The 22,075-nt window shown below is 42.4% G+C and overlaps 1 pseudogene; it reads left to right on the top strand.

Moving 5' to 3' along the window:
* Positions 1-15,090, top strand: LOC142198587 (cytochrome P450 2K1-like; annotated as a pseudogene).
* The last annotated feature ends 6,985 nt before the right edge of the window (positions 15,091-22,075 follow it).

The raw sequence follows: 22,075 nt of genomic DNA, 5'->3' as shown, positions 1-22,075 counted from the left end.
ATGGATTTCGGGTTTTCTTTAGCTTCTTATTTTTTGCTGCTTTTGACTTTTTTATATATCCTGAATCTCTTCAGAAGTTGGAATAAAAATCATGTGAAGAATTTCCCTCCTGGACCCAGATGTTTGCCGCTCATTGGAAATTTGCATCTCATGGATCTTAAGAGGCCTTACCTTACTTATCTACAGGTACGGAGACCTTTATCCAAACCATTGCCTATTGAGACCCAATCCGAGGCTTCATTAGTTACTTGATGCCACTTTTTGGGTGCTGATCCCCAAAACTTTGTGTCCATAAATTCGTAATGGCATGTTTGGTTGTGAACATTTTTTTCGCCACACTTGGTTCACTTGGTCATAACTTTTGTGTTTCTAAATTCAAAGTAGTGGTTTGAGATATTGTATTTTGTGGGAAAAGTTGTAGTTTTGATAAGATAACAGATCTGGGGTATAAAATAATATACAGGATGACTTTTATTATTTGTGTATGGAGAAGACTTTGTGTTGTATCATTTTTTGATACAGCACTTCACAGGTGGTATAAATGATAACACCAAGGGGTTAAGCGCCGGCTGTGCCGGCCACTTCCATTCATTCCTATGGAGCGAGGTATTCGAAACTAGAGTTTTGAATATTATTCACTCATCTCTAAGTGTAAAGGCTTGGAGCACAGAGCAGTAGAGCAGAGGTTGTGAAGAGGATGTGAAGAGAGACCTCCCTCTCCACCTCCTGCTTTCCATTTTGAGCCTGTTGGTTTCTAAAGCCAGACTTTCCCTAGTAACAGGGAGTGAATAGCAAATTAGAAAGGATGGCAACAACTAATGATAGGAACTTTAAAAAAGTTTTTCAGGCAAAAAAGTTAGTTTTGAAATAAAGTGCATTACACGTTGATCCAGAATCACTTGTTCTATTAAATAAGACTAAGTTGTTTGAAAAGTTAGTGGCCAATTAAATGGAGTCCTGCAGCAGTTTACTGCACAGCAGATGCCTCCAACATATTCATCAGCAGTCAATGTTAAATTGGTTTCAATATAATCTTTAAATGTTGTAAGTAAACCCTTGGGAAATACAATAGGAAACTATTTAGGCTGAGTTCAGACAGGGTTTTTGGTCAGGATTTTGACACAGAATCCGCATCCGCATCCAAGGACACTTACAGAAAGACACAAAGTCGATGTGAGCTTCACTGTAGATGCTCCAGTGCTGAAACAAAAAGCAACCCCAAACGTCCCCGTCTTACTCTACTGGAGCATATTCATGGATCAAAAATTAAGACTACATGGTAAAGAGGATATATATTAGGATGCATCCGGTATCATGGTGTATTTTTTATTATTGTATTTAAGCTTTCCAAGAAATATGGCTCGGTGTTTCGTGTCCAGATGGGCATGAAAACAATGGTGGTCTTAACTGGATATGAGACTGTAAAAGAGGCTCTAGTCAACAATGCAGAAGAGTTTGGTGGAAGAGGATTACTTAAAATATTTCATCATATGGACAATGGAAAGGGTGAGTCTATGTTGTGTTTTTAATACCATAGAGTTTTACATTTAATAGGAAAGACAAAGCAAGCACGAACCAACACAAACTCTATGCCAGGTGTACTCTAAAAAATTCCAAGCGTCTGATCCTTCTTTACCCCATTATCTGTCATTGAGGAAGGTTGGGAGGTTCCATACACATTATACAGTTGTTGGGTTTAGACAAGGGTATCTAATATTCACACTCAATGGTTGGCCAGCTTGCTATGCCACTGAATGAACGATAAGCTATCTACAGTAAGTGTCTGTACCTGCCTTAGTGTGTACTGGTAATCTGCATGATGTGCCCCTTATTCTACATACAATAGCAATCTAATACTGTTTCATGGATATGTGCCTTAATATAGGGTAGTTAGATCTACAGTGTTGGCCAAAAGTATTGGCCCCCCTGCAATTCTGTCAGATAATACTCGTGTTCTTCCAGAAAATGATTACAAGCACAAGCTCTTTGGTAATATCTTCATTTATTTTGCTTGCAATGAAAAAACACAAAAGAGAATGAAAAAAAGTCAAATCATTGATCATTTTACACAAAACTCCAAAAATGGGCTGGACAAAAGTATTGGCACCCTCAGCCTAATACTTGGTAGCACAACCTTTAGACACAATAACTGCGCACAACCGCTTCCAGTAACCAGCAATGAGTTTCTTACAAGGCTCTGCTGGAATCTTAGACCATTCTTCTTTGGCAAACTGCTCCAGGTCCCCCCTGAGATGTGAAGGGGCCTTCTCCAAACTGCCATCAAGAGATCTCTCCACAGGTGTTCTATGGGATTCAGGGCTGGACTCATTGCTGGCCACTTTACAAGTCTCCAATGCTTTCTCTCAAACCATTTTCCAGTGCTGACCTGAAGTGTGTTTTGGGTCATTGTCCTGCTGGAAGAGCCCTGACCTCTGAGGGAGACCCGGCTTTCTCACACTGGGCCCTACATTATGCTGCAAAATTTTTGGTAGTCTTCAGACTTCATAATGCCATGCACACGGTCAAGCAGTCCAGTGCCAGCCCCAAACAGCCCCAAACCATCAGGGAACCTCCGCCATGTTTGACTGTAGGAACCGTGTTCTTTTCTTTGAAGGCCTCTCTTTTTTTTCCCTGTAAACTCTATGTTGATGCCTTTTCCTACTTTTGTCTCATCTGACCAGAGAACATTCTTCCAAAATGTTTTTGGCTTTCTCAGGTAAGTTTTGGCAAACTCCAGCCTGGCTTTTTTCTGTCTCTGGGTAAGAAGTGGGGTCTTCCTGGGTCTCCTACCATACAGTCCCTTTTCATTCAGACGCTGACGGATAGTACGGGGTGACACTGTTGTACCCTCGGACTGCAGGGCAGCTTGAACTTGTTTGGATGTCAGTCAAGGTTCTTTATCCGCCATCCGCACAATCTTGCGTTGAAATCTCTCGTCAATTTTTCTTTTCTGTCCACATCTAGGGAGGTTAGCCACAGTGCCATGGGCTTTAAACTTCTTGATGACACTGCGCATGGTAGACACAGGAACATTCAGGTCTTTGGAGATGGACTTGTAGCCTTGAGATTGCTCATGCTTCCTCACAATTTTGCTTCTCAAGTCCTCAGACAGTTCTTTGGTCTTCTTTCTTTTCTCCATGCTCAATGTGGTGCACACAAGGACACAGGACAGAGGTTGAGTCAACTTTAATCCATTTCAACTGGCTGCAAGTGTGATTTAGTTATTGCCACCACCTGTTAGGTGCCTCAGGTAAGTAACAGGTGCTGTTAATTACACAAATTAGAGAAGCATCACATGATTTTTCAACCAGTGCCAATACTTTTGTCCACCCCTTTTTTATGTTTGGTGTGGAATTACATCCAATTTGGCTTTTTGACAATTCTTTTTGTGGTTTTCCATTGAAGACAAATTAAATGAAGAGAATACCAAAGAATTTGTGATTGCAATCATTTTCTGGAAGAAACTGAGTATTATCTGACAGAATTGCAGGGGACAGAGTATGGAGTATGTATTATAAATAGGAATGCTAGGACATGGTGAGGAAAAGAAATGACAGAAAGTAAAAACAGAAATTTTATGATTGTCCATCCATGAGCTTTCGAACGGGGGGGTTCAGTTTGCATGTTCTGTTAATTCATCCAATGTTTGTTGAATTATCTGTGTCCTGCCCCTGAGGATTAACCATCCATACTTAATAAAATGTATTCTCTCTATTCAAAATGTTCCAGGACTTATTTTTTCACAAGGCGAAAATTCTAAGGCTATGAGAAGATTTACATTAAGCACATTACGGGATTTTGGCATGGGAAAAAGTATCATAGAAGAGAAGATTATTGAGAAGTGTGCACACTTGACTAATCATTTTGCATCTTTTAAAGGTACAGTACAGTACGCTGATCCTATTTCTATCTGTATAAGGATTTCATGTCCATGATAAGATAAGATAAGATAATCCTTTAATAGTCCCACAATGGGGAAATTTCAGTGATACAGTTTCATAGATGGTACAGTAGTATATAACAAGAGAGAAACACATACAAGCTCATGGCAGATAGAGAAATCCTAGGAATCATAGCAACTAAAAAAAGAAAGAAACACAGACACACTGCAGGATCATTTAGTTCTCTGTGCAGATTGATGTTAATACAGCCCGACCGTGGTTGGAGGACATGAGGAGGGGTCACAGCATGTAGATATAACAGGCAGAAACATTTTTTTGCAGAGGTGGGGGACATAGGCAGTTATCATGATAACATGTGGCAGTTCCTTTGGTAGGTGGTGAGATCTCCTGCTCACAGCTGATAGTTTGGTATCTTGCATCAGCACTATTGTCCATTAACCACAAAAAATTCCCCAAATGTCCTTCATCACAAGCCCTCCTCCTTCCTTCTTACCACTGTGTTCTACTGCCCAAAGAAGTCTGAAGCCATCCAGGTAGACAGGGTGCTGCTCTCTTGCCAAGCTTCCATAAACTCCTGGGGTAGGTGGGTGATGGTTCCCAGGCTGTAACAGAGTCCCACGTGACCACAGTAATAGAGAGAAATACCAGTCAGCTGTAGGTATCTTCACACATCAGCAATAGACACCAAAAATCATCTCCTTGAAAAGAAGAAGTCCACACTTCCATGCAGGTTTCTCCTACATGCCGCATGGTGTCCATGCTGTCCTTAGCTCCTGGGGGGATGGTAACAGGTACATGTGCACACAGGAAAACTCCACGTCTTGAGTCTTGTCCATGCTTAACAATAGAAACAAAAGGAGAAAAGTACTCCACAGGGTCTTCCATTCAATTTATAGTTGCTAATTCATAGTGCTAGTTTGCTTGGTTACAGGATTCTTGAAGATACAGACAAAAAGAGTGAAAAGGAAGATAAAGGTAGCTCTCAGCTTGGAGCTCTGTATTGAGGCAGCCACTCAGTGTGGCTCCAACTTACTTCAACAGATACTTAAAGTGATTGGCCTGGATTAGTAAAATGTATCTGTTTTCTTCTAAAACTAGTGCCACATCTTTCCAGTGCAGCCATGTTTCTAGTTCTAGACAACCCTTTAGGATGTCGTTTTATTGCCAAATGCCATGAAAAGAATAAACTTCCACTGGATTAATTTAAACTGTATATTTTTTGAGCGTCATTCAATCTATTTTTTGGGTTAGTACTGTTACACAGAATGGGGAAGCGGCGTAACGATCGTGGTTACAAGGAATGGCAAGGTATAGGGCCCGCAGCCAGCTGGAGATGACTGGGGCCCAGTACCATTGTGACAGTGGTAGGGAAAAGCCTGGTTCCCCGACCACTATACATATTGTAAATGAAAAGGGGCTCCGGCATGTCGCCGGGCCTCTTTTCAATAGATACTAGCCAGGGGAGGTGACTTATAATAATAAATAGGTAAACTTACCTCTACAGCATCTTCTGTCATGTGCCTGAGGCTTCCTGGTGCTGGGGGCGGGAGGGGGTGCTGGGGGGCCCAGAAGTTTGCACCCGGTATGGGTGCAATGGTATGGGGTATAGCTATAGAGAATGAAGCAGTCACACCTGGGCACATAGGAAGACCATTATATAGTGCAGCATCATCACTATAGGGAATATCGAGGTAGCAGTCATACCTGGGCTTTAGAAGAAGGAGACACCAGTATAATTAATAGTTGGGAGCTTGTTGCATGTTATACAATGGGTCCCAGGAGCTTCAAGTAACCTAATACACTGTTAACATTCTGCTTAATCTCACTAATTTTTGTTAATGTTCTGTCCCTTTAGGGAAGCCATTTGACAGCGCTATGATTCTAAATGCCGCTGTGGCAAATATAATTGTGGCAGTTTTACTTGGGAATCGAATGGACTATGATGATCCTCAATTTAGGAGACTGTTAAGCCTAACAAATGAGAATGTTAGACTTTAGGGAACTCCAATGGTTTCGGTAATATTCTTTATATCATTTTCTGTACATTTCTTCCTATTTGCTATAACTAGGATGGTTAGAAATGGTAACCTAAGTTTTCCAGGTTCCAGATTCAGGTTCAAGACTTGCAGTAAATTGAAGTTTTATACACCTCATCAAATTTAATTTTCTCACCTCACCTTATTATCAGGTTCTTTTTAGGTCAAAGACAGTGGATAAGTGTTCGGTTGCTGTGGGTCCGATTGCTGAGTCCCCCAGTGATCAGGAGTCCGGGGACCGAAAAGTTCCCCTATGGCTTTTTGTCAATGGAGTGTCAGTACATTTGCATGACCGGTGCCCCATTCACTTCTATGGGGCTGTGGGCACATTATAGTCCCAGCAGCCCCATAGAAGTGAATAAAGTGCTGATAACACAAGAACAATGGTGCTCAATTCATAGGAGGCCTTATTATTCAGATAACATCCATCCTTAGGGAGAGACCACTTTTTCAGGTGTGTGGAGACTTATACAGCCATAGTTTCTCCACTGCAAGGGAACAATGGAAGAATATGCAAATCTGTCTCCCAAGATGTAAACAGGGAGGCAGTGCCTCTGTTATGTCGCCCTCTATGGGAAGCAGTGGCGTAACTAGGAATGGCGGGGCCCCGTGGCGAACTTTTGACATGGGGCCCCCCCGACACAGAAGATCTCGACCGAGTCCCTCCTACGCATTCCTGCGCGCTCTATTATGTTCCATAGTGGCCCCTGCACACAGTATTATGTTACTTAGAGGCCCCTGCACACCGTATTATACCCCATAGTGGCCCCTGCACACAGTATTATAGCCAATAGTGGCCACTGCACACAGTATTATGCCCCTTAGTGGCCCCTACAGGACTAAATACTGTCACGTCACCCGCTGACCGCTATACTAGGACAAATTGTGGATAAAAAATCTGGTCATGTGCATTACAATTTAGTAACTCCATGTGCCTCATATTAATAGCAGTTAACCCCATCATGTCCCGGACATTAACCCCTGTGTGCCTCACCATAAGAGTTACTAATATGTGAGAGACATGGAGGTAATAATAAAGTATCTTCATTATTATTACCCCCATATGTCTCACATATCAGTAACTCTTATGGTGAGGCACACAGGGGTTAATGTGAGGGAGATGATGGGGTTAACTGCTATTAATATGAGGCACATGGAGTTACTAAAACACAAGTAATCACCCCAAATGCCTGACATTAATAAGTAACCCCAGTACGTACCTGTGTAGCTTTAGTTTCACTTTCCTTCTTCCTTTCTTCCTCCAGTGCAGGACGGCAGGAGCTCGGCAGGGATAAGCCCCGCCTCCTCCTCTCATTGGTGGGCAGAGGACAGCAGAGAAAGGGAGGGGGGAGAGGGGGGAGGGGGAGCGTCCTGAAGCGCTGACAGGAGCCAGACCTGCAGCTCCTGTGTCTCAGTCGTTGCTGCAGCTTCGGGGCCCCCTGTTGGTGGAAAGTATTCCACCAACAGGGGGCCCGATCATTATACTCGGAGGTCCGAAAAGACCTCCAAGAATAATGATAGCAGCGGTAGCAGCTGTCACCGGGCCCCTAATGTCCCGGGCCCTGTGGCAGCTGCTACCGCTGCTATTGTGGTAGTTACGCCACTGATGGGAAGCACCCTGAACATCATGCCCAACTTACTGCATAATGCAGGGTTATAACCAAATCAATTTCTCAGCTACGGACGGCACCGTTTCTGTATAAATCTCCACACACCTGAATAGGTGGTCACTCCCTAAGTATGGACGTTATCCCCATAATCTGGTCTCTCAGCCTCTCACTTCTACCAAATCAATTCTCTCTAGGCTGTACTGATGAAGTCCAACCAAACAGAAATGGTGCCGCTCGTAGCTGAAAAATTGATTTGGTTATAACCCCGCATTATGCAGTAAAGACTTCTGGGAAAGTCGGGCATGATGTTCAGAGTGCTTCCCATAGAGGGCAGCATAACAGAGGCACTGTCTCCATGTTTACATCTTCGGAGACAGATTTGCATATTCTTCCTAGGAGGCCTTAGTGACACTTTCAGTGCCCTGTTCAGTGCTCACTGGTAATCAGGTCCCCAGCGATTGGACACGTATCCCCTTTCCTGTGGATAGGGTATAAGTGTTTATAACGGGACAACCCCTTTAAGATTAAGGCCCCATGTAGCGAACAGCAGTAAAAAAAGCTTTTTCCTATAGAATTTTTCACAGAAGGTCGTCTGATAACTTTTTGCTTCAATTATTTTTGCTTTTGACCACACTTCTGTGAACCTAAGCTTAGTAAGAACATGTTTGTCTTCTAAACTTTACTATTTCTTTCAATTATTTTAACAGCTCTATAACATGTTCCCGTTCCTACTATTTTTTCCCGGTAGTCACAAAACAATTTTGAACAATGTCAAGGAACTTTGTGAATTTATTAAGAAAACATTTGTAGAACGTCTGAAGATCTTGGATGAAAATGATCAAAGAAGTTTAATCGATGTGTTCCTCGTCAGACAAAATGAGGTACAGTAAGATTTGTGTGCTCTGGTTGTTATATAGTGGTCAGTGTGAGAGTAATGGTTAATGGGCCAGTCATTGGCTGTTGTGGTCACACAGATGTAACCCAAAAATTTCTATGAGTATCATTGGTAGAGGCCACAGCAACCTCGGATATGGGTAAACCACTTTAACAACATAGCATAGGTTAAGTGTCTTTAGCTGTGGATTACTCAGTATACTGACTTATTTTCCAGGACGCAGGAAACCCTCAATCGTATTTCCACAATGAAAACTTGACATATCTTGTAAGAAATTTGTTTGTAGCGGGAATGGAAACAACATCCACCACAGTATGCTGGGGACTTCTACTGATGATAAAGTATCCAAAAATCCAAGGTACTGACGGAGCTGTGATGAGTTTGGAAATCTGCTCAAATCAATGTGTGTTACTGAATGTGTCTGACTATACGGTGGGTCAGAAGGTGTATCATGTCTACTTAAAGGGGCTTCCTGGGGTTAAGACTTTTAGGGTCTAGCCTCAGTGATTTGGCTTTATGCAACAGGTCAATAAAATTATTTTTTGTTGAATCGTTCTTATTTCACTTAGAAAAAATCCAGGAGGAGTGATACATGAAATCCAGAGGTTCACTGACATTGTACCTCTTAATGTGGGGCATGAAACAACCAAAGATTTGAACTTTAAAGGATATTTTCTTCCAAAAGTAAGTAACGTGTATGACCTGTGCAGGTATTTTCCTTAAAAAGTTTTTCAACATGTGTGTAGCTTTCTAAATTGACGTTACTTCAAATCCACATGATTCCCACCGCAGGTACTTCCCAATGTGGTCCCTATAGGCTACATATAAACTTTTCTCTGTGAGCTTTTCCATTTTTATCAGACCCCAAAAAGCATGACAAAAACATTAGCATTGTCCAACTGGCTACAGCCATGGCCAACTTTACGCAAATTTGAGACAAATTGAACAACATTCATCAATAGTGGCGTATTGCAATTTGATCTTGGAGAACCTTGTTGCACAGTAGAGATGAGCGAGTAGTACTCGATCAAGTAGGTATTCGATCGAATACTATGGTATTCGAAATACTCGTACTCGATCGAGTACCACTCGCTTTTCGAATGGAAAAGTTTGATGCAGAACCAGCATTGATTGGCTGAATGCTATACAGTCGGCCAATCAACGCTGGTTCTTCTCCTACCTTTAGAAGTCTTCTCCGTACAGCTTCCCCGCGGCGTCTTCCGGCTCTTCATTCACTCTGCCAGGCATCGGGCCTGAGCATGCCCGCGGGGACGCTGCAAGGAGAAGACAGCACGGAGGATCCAGCCCGACCCTCACTTGTGGACTTGGTAAGTATAATTTGATCGAACGTTGCCTACCCCTGAAACGAGCATTTTCCGCCCCATAATAGGGTTCGATATTCCATTTGAGTAGTCGAATATTGAGGGGCTACTCGAAACGAATATCGAACCAACGTTTTACTGTTCGCTCATCTCTATTGCACAGCAGAAAGGTTAGCTTGATATATCATGGGGCGTCGGACATAAATAAGTTGGGAATATCTTTCTCCGGACAATGCACGTAATCGTGAAAAAAAAACCACTCCTGTTTTCATGGTTGGTAGCGGACCCCCATTGATTTGTAACTGATCCCCTATCCTGATAAGTTTTTTAGGTGTCGAAAACACCTTTAATTTACATTATGAAGAAATCTCAATAAGAAATTGATGTTTTCGTTAAAAATAATTATTTTTTCTAGAATAAAACCATCTTGGCTTGTGTCTTTGAAACAAGAGGATGTCTTCTATATTTTATTTTATGTATTATATTTTTTTTTACCTATATAATCCCATTATTGACCTCGGTGTTGAGAGACAGGATTAATATACAACCAATACCTGCCCGTAATAGCTGTGAAAGGTGACAACACTGATCGTAGATGATGTCTAGAGATGAGCGAACACTAAAATGTCCGAGGTTCGAAATCCAATTTGAACAGCCACACACTGTTTGACTGTTCGAAAGGATTTCGAACCCCATTATAGTCTATGGGGGGAAACGCTCGTTTCAGGGGTAGGCAAAATTCGCTAAAATTATACTTACCAAGTCCACGAGTGACGGTCGGGCTGGATTCTCCTTGAAGTCTTCTCCCGGAGCAGCGTCCCCCCGTCTTCTTCCGGCTGGAATTCACTCTGCCTAGGCATCGGGGCCTAGGCAGAGCCGACTGCGCATGCGCGGTCGGCTCTGCCCATCCCGACACCTGAGCAGAGCTGACTGCGCATGCGAGGGCATGCCCGCTCATGCGCAGTCGGCTCTGCCTAGGCCGGATGCCTAGGCAGAGTGAATTCCAGCCGGAAGACCCCGCGGGGACGCTGCACAGAGAAGACTTTGATAGGGACAGCAATGGATCCCTCCGTATGTTGTAGAGTTCCAAATTAGATAATTAATTAACAGGCCTAGATGGACTGCAGCCATCTTTCTTTTAAGCCTGGAGAACTTATTAAAGACACAAGATGATGGTGTATCAAAAGAGTTCTGATTTATTATAAGAAAAAGGTAGTTTAAATACATTACAGACAAAGAGCTGGCTTGGCTATTCTAATCAGGTACAACACGATTGGTTATAGAGATATAAGACAAGCCTGGCACATGACTATTGGCTGAGGCCTGGTATAATCTGCATCTTATTATAATTTTCAGAACTGGGATGAACTTTCCCATGAAACAAAGAAGGATTCAAATACTTATGTGTGAGCTAACATCCCAGACTATCTATATGTATATATCATGGCAAAAGAGATAAGATGACACGTTCCATAGACCCTGTGTCTATACACTCTAAGTGACCTTCATATACCATAAAATATGACAGAGTGCCCAGATACCATAAGATTAATACTTTTGTTGGTTATGTGTCCATACATCATGTAAAGGAGGTAAGAGATATACAAAGTCAGCTGTATCTTCTCAAAATGAGGCCCTTGAGAGATAATAATTAGCAACCTCTGCATTAACGTTCATTATCACATTCCTTAAAGTCTAACAAAGGGCCTCCTTGACTTAAGCAGAAAAATCAGTTTATATGTGAAAGAGCACAAGATGGCTGCCAAAATACAAAGATGGAGGACTTAACTCTAACAACTTCTAAAGGTAAGAGAAGAACCAGCGTTGATAGGCAGAATGTATAGCATTCTGCCAATCAACGCTGGTTCTGCATCGAATCTCAAACTTCGAACAGCTAGTAGTGTTCGATCGAGTACAAGTATTTCGAATACCGTAGTATTCGATCGAACACCTACTTGATCGAACACTACTCGCTCATCTCTAATGTCCACTATTGCAGTAGATTGTACGAGCGGTCAAACCTCTAGAGGAACTGAATATAAAATAAAAGTTGCAAAAATCCAAATGTTTTTGAAAAAAATTTTTTTTTCAAAATCTAAAAAAAACCTCCATTCCCAATTTTACAAATTAAGATACATAAACTAAAAAAGCAAATAAAAACTTACTTTATTACATGTCCATTTTTCAAAAAACGCCCAGATTGTTAAACCATAAAAATATTTAAAACAAACTTGTCTTGTATTGTAGGAAACAGTATTTTTTCTATATTTTATTTTGTATATTATACTTTTCTTTTTTTCTTTTTTTTTTTTTACCTTGGGGACCTACATAATCCCATTATTGACCTCAGTATTGAAAGATGGGACACAGTTTGAGAAGCCCGAAGAGTTTTATCCAAATCATTTTCTTGACTCCAAGGGAAATTTCGTAAAGAGAGATACCTTCATGCCGTTCTCAGCCGGTAAGTATATATTAAACACTCTATTCTGACATTTGGCATACAGGTATATAATAAGGTGAAGGATCTGGGAAGGGTTCGGGAGCTGTGCCCTCTTTATGTATACTGGGTGTGTCAGATGTATTGTACAGCAGAAATCAGCCCGAAATAGTTGCCCACTAATGCAGTAGATTGTATGAGTGATCAAACTCCTAAGGCTGAGTGCACACGGGTTTTTTTGGTCGGAGACCGCTTCAGCTTTTGGACTAAAGAAACGGGTAGCCGCGACTGGATGCCAATGCAGTGCACCGACATCCAGTCGCGCACTCCGCTCTGGATAAGGCCCAATGAATGGGCCTAGTCAGGAGGACCGAGTGTCTTCAGGTGGATTCGCGAGGTGAATCCGCCTGAGGAATGAGCATGTTCGATCTTTTTTCCTGGAGCTGGAACAAACAGCTCCCGGAAAAAAAACCTGACTGGCTCCCTTTGATTTCAATCGGAGCCATCTTTTTGGTCAGGATTTTGAGGTGAATGCAGCCTCAAATTCCTGACCAAGATACCCAGTGTGAACTCAAATACCACAAGGGGGCTGCAAATAAAATAAAACTTGTAAAAAAAACCCCCCAAAATTCAAAGATATAAAATACCACAATGGAAATCAACTCCTTTTCCTGATTTTACAACTAAAGAAAAAGAGAATAAAAGCATTCTATTAGGTATCTGACCATCGAAAAATACCCAGACTATTAAAATATAAAAATATTTATCACGCACAATGAACACTGGTATGAAAAAAAAATTCAAAATACTCGCCCAAACAAATTTGAATAAGAAATGATCAAAAAGTCCCATGTACACTATTCAGATACCTATATAAGTAACAGCTCGTCCTGCACAGTTCTGCACACAGAAATGTAAGAATAAGGTATCAAGGTCAGAGCACCGAGGTTCAGAGACAATTTTTTGACAAGTTTTGAAAAAGTTTAAAAATTTTTAACAAAAACTCGAAATTGGATATTGGTATAATCAAATTCTCAAATTCTTTTTCTTCTATTAATGCTTCAAAATGTTCCATAAACTCTTAAACTTATGTTATTATGATGCGGTGAACTCATTTTTGTTAGCACTGCCCGACACACCCACGGGACGGAAACGCTGCGGGAAAAATCTCATCATTTTACAGTATGGGCAAAGTGTATCCCATGCTCACTTTGCAGTAAAAACTTCTGTGCGGACATGCCACGATTTCCAAAACAGTTTAGGAAAACTTTAGGATTTCCAGCGCAGTTTAGGAAAATGCAGCATGTCAATTATATCTATGGAAACGCTGGCGATTCCTCCATAGGTAGAATTGTAAGAGAAAAGTCCAACTCCGTAAACTTTCTGTTTAAAGTACTGAAGGAAGAGCCGCGATGTGTTACCAATCTGCTGAGTGATGGGGGTAATATATTATGTTTTTATGGGTATATATATATATATATATATATATATATATATATATATATATTAGCTATAACCCGCAACTTCGTTGGCAGCCCTTTGATGCTTGCGCAAACCACCTGCAGCGTGGTCCGTGGGCCCCAGTGCCCCTCTACTTGCAGCCAGTTCGGGCCCCTCCCACAGCATGGTGGGTCGGGACCCCACGGCCACGCTTCTGTGCTTGGGGCCCTCTCCTTTCCCCCCACCCACACCCCCGGACCGCCCCTTACCCCCTATCCGCGTCCCCGACCTCCTTCTCCCTCTTACCCACCTGTGACCCTGGTTACCTTCCCCCCCCCCCCCCCGTCTGCATGTTCAATTGGGCCCTCCCTACTTACCTTATGCCTTCTGGTCCTAATCCCCCCCCCTTCCTAACCCCCAATACCTCCTCCAAACTCCCCCCGCCCCCCCACCACCCCACCTGCCCTCTAGCCATCACCTCTTTCCCCCTCGCTTAAGCAACCCGCCAATCATTGGACCCGCAGCACTTACCCTGTAGATGCTGTGGAGGTCTGTGTGGTCCTTGCCGAGACGTCAGGATTCCCGGGCGCACAGTGGGTTTGTGCGGCTGGGCGCGTGAGGGCTGGGCACGCTGCTGCTGATTGCTACGCCGGCATGAGGAGATGTGTGGGCGGCCAGCATATCTGGTTTCCCGGCCACACAGTACGTGTATTTGTGCAGTTGGGCAGATTAGCAGCAGCATGAGAACATGTTTGGCCGGCTGGCATATGAGCGGCCTGTGGAAACTTGCGGGCCATGTTGAAGAGAGTGTCCTGGGACGCTGAGCACACCCACAATTCTGTGCAAACCTATGGGGCCATTGTGCAGGCTCCTTAACCCGCCCACACACCTCCATGCACCAATAGCAGCTGTCTGTAACTGTCTGCGCTGACATGATGCCCGGGCCAACAGCGGAGCTGGAAACAACTTTGGAGAGTTGTGGTGGCATTTTGGGGTGAATGATACACTTTTAAAGTAGCCTATTACCTCTTCCTGGCCAATATGTAGGTGTGTGCGAAATTTCTCGGAAATCCATTGAGCCGTTCGGGTGTGATTGAGGAACAAACATCCAAACATCCAAACACACAAACCCACAAACATCCAAACTCACAAACTTTCACATTAATAATAATATTAATAGGATATAATGGAATCCATATTATTAAAAATTTTACTGTATTCAATATTTTTGTCTATGATACAGCTGCCATTTTTTTTCTACTTTAGGTCGTAGATCCTGTGCCGGAGAGACACTTGCAAGAATGGAGCTCTTCATCTTTTTCACAAGCCTCCTGCAGAAATTCACCTTCTCCTTCCCCCCAGGGGTCACTGAGGTGGACATGACACCCGTCGTTGGAATAACCAATGCACCGAAACCTCACATGATTTGTGCTGTGCCTCGCTGTTAGAACACTGCGAATTTGCAGTTGCAGTATACGGTACTAAGACATCATATACACTTCTATAGAAATATCCTCCTCACTCCATTGCTGCTTTTACAGGAGTGATTTTAATAATACGCACCTTATGTATTGACATGAGCACTAATATCTTCTATTTCAGTGACCACAGGTCTAGGAGGACATGACACAAGGAGGCTACTCTGTAGACCGATGGTCAGGGACTTGTTATTTGGCAACACAATCCAACTTAGTAAAAATCATAATCTTTATTAAATCTATCATTAAAAAATTTTCATCACATGGGGTTGTGGCATTAGGACACTTATTCTTGATCCAAAAGAGTCAAAAATTATCTGATCACCAGTGGCTTAACCATTGGGCCACATATGGCAATGTCATTAATAAAGTAGACTATAAGCTGTATACAGATACACCATGAGAATCCAGTATATTAGGAATTCATTAAACTGCAAGTGAACTAATAAAGATCTGGAGTATTTTGTTATGTCTCAAATTTATTGTGTCTATTGTGTTATGGTATGTCAGTATAAATGACAATGTAACAATTTGTGTATAATCAATTCTGAGAAATATGATGCAATATTCTTATGTATCCACTAGATGTTACTATGTTACCACTTGGAAATACATCCCAACTAGAGATGAGCGAACACTGTTCGGATCAGCCGTTCTGAACAGCACGCTCCCATAGAAATGAATGGAAGCAGCTGGCACGTACACTTTGCCGGCGGCTGGTCGCTTAACCCCCCATGTGCCGGCTACGTCCATTCATTTCTATGGGAGCGTGCTGTTCGTAACGGCTGTTCCGAACAGTGTTCGCTCATCTCTAATCCCAACGAATCCAATAAGTAAACAGGCTCAACTTTATCAAATTCATCATACTTTAATATTAAAAAGCCAGAATTAAACATTAAAAACATCTGAAAGCATAAGGGGAGGAAGGAGGGTCATGGCTGACAACCAGAAGGTCCAAAAACTAATATAGCAAATGACTGTCTACACAGGAATACAATCATCAGTACAGACCCTTATTACATAAGTCATCACTGTATCCACCATTCTAAATATATTGATAAGAGGGGCTGTTATGAACAATATATATACTGTATATTCATACCTCCCAACCATTCCAGATTGTGGGTCTAGTCCCGCCATCCTGGACGGCAGGAGTTATCTCCCGGACTCAACTCATCTGCATCTGGAGAGGACGCAGATGAGTTGAATACAATGGTGAAGCAAGAGCAGACAGCTCTTCTTTCACCACTGCCCCCCCCCCAAGAGCTGTAGGAGCGATGTGGTGACGTCACTCAAATCACACCTTATACTCCCTGTATACTACAAGAAAAGAGACAGAGCAGCAGGGAGGAGAGGAGAGTATCAGTGATTTTGTTATGTTAAACTTTGGGGGGAGCATTAAACTGGTGGCAGATGAAGGGGTACATTATGATGGTGGCAGAGGAAGGGAGCAATTAAAGCGGTTGTCCCAATTCAAGGATCCCATCTATACTGCTAGTTTATGTGGAATTAAGACTTTACCTTAATACATTACTTCAACAAAATTGCTTTGTTTGGCCACTATCTGAGATTATTCATTTCATTGTTTACATTGCGTTTCCATAACCACGGACCCGGGATGATCTTATCTCTCCGCCCAGGACAAGTAACATAGCTCCTACTCTCAGGGAAGGGAGGAGGAGCTGAGTATTTCTGAGCTGTTTATCGCCCAGTTATCAGGTCGGCTAATTGAATTTTGCTGATAAGGGCTGAGACACGGAGTCTGTTACCTCTGTGTGTAAACACAGACCTAAAAGTGAGTGTATTGCAAGCTGACTCGTGGTCCTGTAGCATGGAAATTTGGGATTCTCATCACCTATCAAATCCAGCTCTGCTACATCAGCTTCATATTGTGCATCTTCCAGTGATACTGTGCTAATTTATTTACAACCATCCCTCATTACTGACTGCAAACATGTACTGCTATAAAGAGAGATAGCAGAGCTGGCTTTGTCTGTGAGACAGCAATGAAACCCTGCTCACCAATGTACCGAGAAAACAAGGAAGTGAACAGAGCAGACAGCCTGCGAATGGGTGAACAGGCGAGTTGGGAATACCCCTTTAAACTAAGGGCAGATGGATGGGGACATTAATTTGGTGGCAGATGAAGGGGAACATTAAGCAGGTCACAGATGAAGGTGGATATTAAACCGTTGGGTACATGTTTTAAAATTGGGAGGTATATATATTGGCCATACAATTAATATCACATGCAGGAATAACAATAATAATTAACAATGTATTGTGTGTTCGTTGGATTTCTTGGGGTGTATTTATAGGCAGTGTAATCGTGAGACTTTCAGATTGGGCTTGTCACCACCTAAGAAAGGTGCACGTAGGTGTATGTACCAGTTCATATGTTCATTTTTATTGGATACAGTCCATACATGGCAACTTAAAACAGCTTACTTCAGCAAAAACAAAAATAAAAGGTAACAAAAACCGCCCTTAATTTCAGGGGCACAGACTGTGAGCTCCACATAGAGCTCACAATGTACATTTTTCCCTATCAGTATGTCTTTGGAATATGGGATGGAAATCCATGCAAACATGGGGAGAACATACAAACTCCTTGCAGATGGTTTTCTTGCCCTTGGTGGGATTGGAACACCAGGACTCCAGCGCTGCAAGGCTGCAGTGCTAACCATTGAGCCACCGTGTGGCACCTGCACAGAAACAGTTCTCAGGAGCTCCTCACCAGTGCACTTGGTTCAGGTTCAGTTTCAGTTTGTCCTCCACACAGTGCCATGTCCCTAGCAGCTGTCATCATATGGGGCTGCATTAGTGTCTATGGCAAGGGCAGTATAGTATTAATGCTGAGCAGTATATGAAGGTTTAAGAAGAACACATTCTCACAGGCAAAGACTTTTTTAAGGAATATTTCATTAAGACAATTCAATTCTAAACCACATACTGCATCTATCACAACAGAATGACTTCTCAGCTGACTCCAGGCATTTTCACCAATTGAAAACATTTGATATTACAAACTTTTTAAATATTCATCTTTTGATATGTATTTTATGTTCTGTTATGTAGCTTTCACCTTCTGATATGTGATCTGTATTCTATTGTGTAACTTTCACTTTCTCATATAGGATCTGTCTTTTATTGTTTAACTTTCACTTTCTCATATAGGATATGTCTTCTATTGTGTAACTTTCATCTTCTGATATGTGATCTATGTTCTTTTGTGTAACTTTCACCTTTGGATATGTGATCTATTTTTTATTATGAATAACATGATTAATATTATATGAGATTTTCAAATCATTGCATTCTTGTTTTCTTTACATCTTACAGGATCCCACCTTTTTTTGGAATTAAGGTTTATATGTGGCTGCCTTCATTTCTTTTATTTTTTGGGGGTGTGAAAACAGTTTTTTCTTTATTAAAAAATTAACATCAAACATAACATACAAAGAAGCCATAATGTACAGTACATCAAAAAGAATATGATATTCAATAAACAATCAGCTTCATAAAGTATAGAATAAGTGTCAATACAAAAGTAAACAGACTGTGCCAGCACTGTGACCAGGGGGCCCTAGAAGACGAGACCCACTTCCTGCTACACTGCACCAAATACTCAGCTGTGAGGGCCGTCTGCTACCAAAGACTCTCTGCCCACATCCCACACTTCATATCTGCAGACGAGAAGAGGAAACTCTACATCCTACTGGGAGAAGAAGAGGCCACTGTGGAGATCGCTGCCCAATACGTGTCCAGCTGTCACCAAATAAGAGGAAGATGAGACTCCACAGACTGTTATACCCCAAACCATCTGCCCCGCCCCACCTCCCCATATAGCGGTCACCAACTAAGAGGAAGATGAGACTCCACAGACTGGGGCATTATACTATGTAGAGGAGCCTGAGGACTATGGGATAATATACTGTGTACAGGGACCACTATGGGACATTATATTGTGTGGAGGCGCCACTATGGCATAATATACTGTGTACAAGGACCACTATAGGACATTATACTATGTGGAAGGGCCACTATGGGATAATATACTGTGTACATGGGTCACTATGCGACATTATACTGTGTAGAGGAGCCACTATGGGATAATATACTGTGTACAGGGGCCACTATGGGACATTATACTATGTGTTCTATGGGACATATTTCTTAAGAGGAGCTGGGACACATGTAACATAAAAAAAAATACCTCTTATGTTTGCTGTTGTTATACTTCGCTTTACTATTGCTTACCTTTGCACTTAGAACAAAATAGCCCTCGATGTATGGTGCGAGACGACCAACCTTGTGTGAGTGAACGTCAATGAATATGTATGGAGTAGATATCTAACAGTCTGCAGAAATGTATAACTAAAGGAACATTTTGTCCTCGGTACAGATGAACTTTTACACTTTTTTGCCAGTGTTTATTTTGAATGAGTTACAATATAATGGAATTGATGAAGCAAAACCCTGGACACTGCACAAGTAGAGGGTTAAAGACATAGGCAGCCATTTTTCTTCTGCTGTAGGTACAACTTGTTAAGGAATTATTATTATTACTTTATTTTATTTTAACAACTTATATAATATATAAAACCATCCTGTTCCGAGTAGCTTTATCACCACTCATTGTCACTTGTAAGGATTAGAGATGAGCGAACAGTAAAATGTTCGAGGTTCAATATTCGTTTCGAGTAGCCCCTCAATATTCGACTACTCGAATCGAATATTGAACCCTATTATAGTCTATGGGGGAAAATGCTCGTTTCAGGGGTAGGCAACATTCGATCAAATTATACTTACCAAGTCCACGAGTGAGGGTCGGGCTGGATCCTCCGAGAAGTCTTCTCCGTGCAGCGTTCCCGCGGCGTCTTCCGGCTCTTCATTCACTCTGCCAGGCATCAGGCCTGGGCGGAGCCGACTGCGCATGCCCGCACTACAAGCAGACATGCGCAGTCGGCTCTGCCCAGGCCCGATGCTTGGCAGAGTGAATGAAGAGCCGGAAGACACCGCGGGGAAGCTTCACGGAGAAGACTTCTAACGGTAGGAGAAGAACAAGCATTGATTGGCCGACTGTATAGCATTCTGCCAATAAATGCTGGTTCTGCATCGAACTTTTATATTCGAACAGCGAGTGGTACTCGATCGAGTACGAGTATTTCGAATACTGTAGTATTCGATCGAATACCTACTCGATCGAGTACTCCTCGCTCATCTCTAGTAAGGATCAAAATCTAAATTCTCTTTCAGCATGTCTCTGGAGTATGGGAGCAAACTGGAGAAGCTGGATGTTGAGCGATCAGGAAAGATCAGATCCTGATCGGCGATCGAGCAAATTTCATGATCAGGATCGGCTGGAAAATGATCAAAAATCAGATTTTAAACACGATCCTGAAATCTCAAGATCGGCTCAGCCCTATTCATGTATATATCATTAATGGGGTTGAGGGATTGAGATCGGGAAAGACCGGATCCCAATCGGCGAGCGCAAATTTCACGATTGGGATCGGCTGGAAAATGATTGAAAATTGAGTTTTGAAAACGATCCTGAAATCTCAAGATCGGCTCAATCCTAGTACCAACTCCTTGTAGATGTTATCCTTGGCTGCATTCAATCCTAGGGCTCCAGCTCTACAAGGCAACGATGTAAACCTCTGACACACCATGATGTACAATTAATTCATTTTATAATTTTTTTGCATTAAAAAATTACTATTTTTGGTGCATAGCTGGCTTTGCTCCAAAGATTTGGATTTTTTTGGTTTTTTATATCCCACATTGTGGATCAAGTATGATTACACTAATACACCACAGCCCACAAAAAATATACCAGTTTATTGAATCTATTAATATATAAAAAACATATCATGGGGAAAAAAAATGGGGAAACAACCCGGCGAGGAGCAAAGGAAAGAAAGTTCTCGCACAAGCAGGTAGTCAGATCAGCTGATTGTTTTCGGGGTCTGTTAGGATACTGATGCCCTATCCTATGGATAGGTTATCAGTAGAAACACCACTTGGAGCTGGAAAACCACTTTAAATTTAATAAAGGTTTAATCCATTAGGCAAAGTGCTTAAAGGGGGGGGGGGGTGCCCAGTTATGTTACGGGGGCCCTATTATTTCCATCTACCACTTAATTGAACTGAAAACTAAGTCTAAATATTTGCAGCATAATTCACTGATGTAGTGTACATGGGAGAGAAGGGGCCCTATAACAAATATCAAAATACACCCTGATATACCATATTCTGCTAAAGAAGTACCTGATATAGATTTTGTCCTATATCCCCCCTACAGGATTCTTTGGCCAATACCCCTACACTCATCCTTTTGCTGACAATCCAGAAGGGATGTGTTAGGACGGGCTGGGGCCTCTGCTGTGCTGGGTGGAGGTACCCGACCCGATCCCTGTCCAATGCCGAAATGTTGGCCTGTTCTGGGGTAGCCTCCACTTGAGTGTGTGGAGGTTCCGGTTTCCCCCTAGGGCTGGGACTGGCATTTCTGAGGTCAGGCTGGTCAGCGGTGGACCTGAGGCTATTTAGGCCTCATTTTGGTATTGGCCCGTCGCTGGTTATTTGTTTCCCTACGGTATCAGCTCCCCTAGTGACGAGCCTCTCTCCAGTTCTCTGTGTCATGTCCTGCTACCTCCCTGCCTCTTTCCCTGTACCTGGATTCTCTGCATGTATATGACCCGGCTTGCCTTAGAGACCTCCCCTCCGTGATCCTGATTTGGCATCTTCCTGACCTCCTGTGTATGACCTTTGGCTTCCCCCTGACCTCCCTTTTGGATCCTGATTTGGCTACTCCATTTATCTCCTGTGTATGACCCGCCTTCCTTGACTACGCTTCTGCCTCTGCCTTCTGCTACCACGTGACCTCCGGTTATCAACTCGGCTTGCTTGACTACGAATCTGCTCCTTGGGTATCTGTGTGAACTCCCTGTTC

This window comes from Leptodactylus fuscus, chromosome 3, assembly GCF_031893055.1.
Source record: "Leptodactylus fuscus isolate aLepFus1 chromosome 3, aLepFus1.hap2, whole genome shotgun sequence".
NCBI classification, from domain to species: Eukaryota; Metazoa; Chordata; class Amphibia; order Anura; family Leptodactylidae; genus Leptodactylus; species Leptodactylus fuscus.
This window is presented reverse-complemented; position numbering and strand designations above follow the sequence as displayed.